The sequence below is a fragment of the Cibotium barometz genome, chromosome 53 (genome assembly GCF_041138505.1).
Source record: "Cibotium barometz isolate CiBa-2024 chromosome 53, ASM4113850v1, whole genome shotgun sequence".
Classification (NCBI taxonomy): Eukaryota; Viridiplantae; Streptophyta; class Polypodiopsida; order Cyatheales; family Cibotiaceae; genus Cibotium; species Cibotium barometz.
In genome coordinates this window covers 10,071,840-10,076,419 of record NC_141098.1, presented here as the reverse complement: position 1 = coordinate 10,076,419, position 4,580 = coordinate 10,071,840, and positions in this window count along the sequence as shown.

Genomic DNA, 4,580 nt, shown 5'->3' with positions numbered 1-4,580 from the left:
TTTTTATACCAGTTTTATGTAATTTTTTAAAATGAATAATAAGAATGTTGATTTTCCTTGCCCTCCATCGATTTTTCACTTAAATTTGGGGGAAAAAACCTTTTCCTCTTAGCAGTGAAAAACGGAGCTACTAATAATCCTGCTCAAAAGCACAATTAGGAAACTAGGTTGAACTATTACCCAAGACTATCACATGTGGAGTGACAAACGTCACATTCACTAGGTCTCATGTAAGATGCAAGTGGTATGATTGTGTCACGCACATACAGCAAGACCCTTTATGTTAATGAGCATGAAGCAATCCACTTTTATCTTTATTCACAAGAGATAGAGCTGAAGAGAGAGACAATGCAAAGACGACACCAGATTGGGTCCCAATCTACCCACTTAAGGGTTTCCTCCTGCAAGCAGGAGTATTTGATTTATTACTTTGGAGAACTTATGCTACAATACAGAAAACTTACTGAGAATGACTGACGAAGAATGCTAAACGTAAGAATGATGTGGACCAAACGTCTGTTCAACCATCAAACAGGTTGAAGACAACTTTGAAGCCACTTTAGAGAGCCTTATGCACACCCAGATCTGCTGAGCTCCGAAGGTGCACTACTGAAGGCTAAATGTTGAAGCAAGCTTCGGGCTGCCTTGGAACTGAAGCGCTAAAGTGCTTTGCTGAGAATGATGTATGCACAAGACATAAGTCTTAGGCGCACATGCTTCTGCAAGAAGACCTGCTAAAAACTATGAGGGATGAAATGTTTTAACAATGGATGAGGGGTTACCTAATATAGGAACTTATGTTGTGGGTCACCAGGTGACCTATGTTGTTGTCGGCCTGCTATACTACAACTGTTGAAAATAGGCATAAGATGTTGTTCATCAAATCTTTGCTTCACCTATGTGGTGCGCCTCTTGGCCGACTGTTGTTGGTAGGGCCTAGCCAAGTACTATTCCATGCTGCAGATAATGGCCGAAAGGCTGAGTAGGGGTGCAGATACTACCTAAAGGCTGAGTAGGGTTGTTGATCGATTCTAGGGATTTGGTGACCCATGGGTTGCTCTTATGGTGGGCTACCATGGGTGGCCTTAGGGCTGGCCTTAGGGCTGGCCAAGAGCTCTGCATGCCCTTGCTAACTAATGCTCCTACATGTGTGAGACCCCCACCCCCTCCGAAGACCCTGGCGGGCGAAAGCAGCGTCAACATCTCGCGTGGGGTAGGGATCCACACTCGATGCCTCGCCCACAGATATCCAGACAAGAGACTAGACCGACGGTTCCTCCGAAACCGAACCCAGAAAACTTTCCTCGCCCGGAAGCCATGGGCGATTCCACTAGGAAAATCATATAACGAGAGAATTGATCTAACGAGTCAAAGTCTTAACTAACCAAACTGATCCGACCGAACCTGAAAGTCACATGGTCAAATCAAAGAAAGGCTTGCACTTGGTCCGTGGAATCACCGCTTTTTTCCTCCTTTAGCGAGGCATAGCCCTCCCACAGAACACGGGTCTTCTAGGACTTAATCTAACTAACGTAACTTAATCGTAACTATTTGTATCGCAGGAATCCCCTGATCTAGCCTCGGCCCATGGGTTAGCCAATTGCCCAACCATTGTCTTGGTGGGATTCCTTTATAAAAATTTGGTTATGTTTTGCTCGGGTACCGAGGAAAAGAGTTCCCAAGCCCCCTAGTCGACGCTTCAAGCAAAATTTAAGATAGGCATACCACTTACACACCCAATATGAAATTATCATTATAACAGATTTTGCTATCTTTAAAACAATCTTTCAATGAAATCATAGTATTACTGATCATTATAATCCTCCAAAATATTGAGTCCATTGTTTTACAAAATATATCATCCGGACTCTCCGTTGAAGACAAGCGGTTCAACCAACGAGATCCAATATCAAAATTCAGTTCGCAAAAGTCATTCTTTTCAGTTCATCTGTATCTTCCTTAACATACGCATGTGTGTCCTAGCAACCGCGAGCCCCTGCATCACCTAGTCAAAATCCTCTAGGATTCTACTTAGGTGTCCTAGCACTTCACTCAGGGACCGCTTCGTCGGTCCTCGCCCATCGTACCGGAAGCACACCATCTTAACCATACCGAGGCTGGTTAAGACCTCGGTAGGCTTTGCCGCCGCAAGCGACGTCCCTCGACGACTCCCCGCCCCAGCTGTTGCAACGAGTCTCTCCTTAGTTAATCACATATCAAATGCTTCCTCCAGCATTTTGGCGTAAAACAGTCCTTTAAAGAAAACAGAGGTTCTATGCAAGTAGAATTCCTGGTTCGAGATTGGTTCCACAAAACCCTTTTCCCTTAATCCATATTTTCTTAATGAGAATCATTGATCTCTCATCAGGGTAATCTACCCATCATTTGACTGAATTTCCAACTAGATTCTTGATGATTTCGGTTAAGGGAAAACTGTGCTAATTCACAAAAGTAGTCTATTCTTTGTGTCAAGAATTGGAATTGGTCACGAGGTTTTTGCTTGATTGAGATTCGAGAGATGGGCAAGTAGTTTACTGGCCGCCCCTCTCACAGCGCGCCTCTCACAGTCGTGGTCTAACCAAAATTATTCGGTTTACTTCTGACTTTGATTCTTAAGGGTTTTCTTCAGACAAAAATCTACTGAACTTCTAACCGTAAGGAAAATTCCAACTTTATGAATTTCATTCCTTCCTAACCATAATAGATTAAGAAATGGTTCTATATGAGAATATCGGATTTTTATAAAAATACTCTTCTTCCATTAATCTAATTTTGGGTAAATATCAATTTGGTGATTTATCCACATAAAATATCTAAGAATATTCTTTCTACCAATTTAATTATCAACCCTTATTTTTTAGGTGGATTTATGGTGAAAATTCCTCTTTTGTCACCAAAATTTAATTTAAACCTTTCTCTACTTAAAATATCATAAAAATTCTTCTTTTAATTAAATACAAATATCCACTTTTTTGAATATGCTTAAAATTCTTTTTTTTGTATTTAAATGATTGAATTCCAAATATCATGGAAATTTCTCTTTTATCATTTAAAAATTCTTATACATAAAATAAATTCATCTAAAATTTCTTTTTTTTAATTAAATAAAAATATCCATTATTTTAAATATGCCAGAATTTTCCTTTTACCATTTAATTATTACTTGGATCTCAATTATCATGGGAATTCATCTTTTTGCATAAAAAATAAATTTACCAAAAAAATTTCTTTTCTTTTTTATTAAATATTTATAGATAAATACTAAAAATTTATTTTCCATGAATATGATAAAAATTATTCTTTTTACATAGGATGTCCAATCCTAGAATATGGTAGGAAGTCCTCTCTTAGCATTATGCATAAAATAAGATATGTATTATTTTCAAAAAAAATTACCATAGCTTCGTTGGTATTAGTGATAATTTTTAATATTTCTTAAAAGAATAAAACATTGTAATGCAAATATGATAGAAGATCTATTCTTAAACTTAAATCTAAACTATGAATTTGAATCATAGTTTTAACCATAATCATAAACTTAATTATGATTATCCTACAAGATTAAGCTATTTCCATTATTCCTCTTTTCCCAAATTGATACTATTATCTCTTTTCCATTTAGAATCAATTAAAGTAGTTTTTAACTACTTATAAATAATCTAAAAGAATTAACCATTATTTTGTTAACATAAAAGCATAAAAATACCATTTTTTTATTCTCTAGCTTAACAAGCTTAAGAATTTATCAATGAGAAGCATTCTTTTGCTAAAGAATTAGCCATAGGAATGACTATTCTTTTTTTGAGAGAGAGATATACATAAGAAAGCGTTCTAATTAAGCATAAAGATTAACTTTTTCTCGATTACACATTAAAATTCTTAGGGAAAGCTTGATTTGAATTTAAAACAACCAATTAGAAACTTTTCAAGCTTGAGGGGGATTGAGAAGAGAAGTCATTTGAGAATATTAACAAAAAATCATAAAATTCATTCTTACCTCAAGCACTAGCTTGCTTCTCTTGTTAAAAGTGAAGCCCCCAATCAATCAATTGGTTTAGCAAGTGGAGAAGAGAGCTCCAAGAGTTGTTGAAGAGAGAGAGAAGCTCCATCCCTTCATTCACATCTCTTCACATCACATATCTCATCACATCTATTTACCCCACATCTGTTTTTCTTCCTGAATTAGCATGGTATAGCTCACATATGAGGATACAAAAGAATGAGGGTCTATTTATAGGTGAGGGAGGCCACTAACTGAGTCCAACTGAGTTCTAGAATTTTCCAGCTTCAGTTTGACTAAATTTGGACAAGATTTGGACCAATTTAGCTCCCCTTTTGATCCAATTTGATATGGGAGAGAGGAGAGATAAAAATATCAAAATTTTTTTGAATTAAAAACCCTCCCATACATGTGAAGGATACGCCTACCTCAAAGGTCTCCCTCTCCTTACTAAGGTGTCAAAAATTCATCATTTTTCCAAAATATCTCATTCTTTTAGTAATATCTCTTAATTTTTAACTAATAAACCTTGTACTCAGTCAACTCTTCATCTTATGTGAGCATTTACTCATTTTTGGGT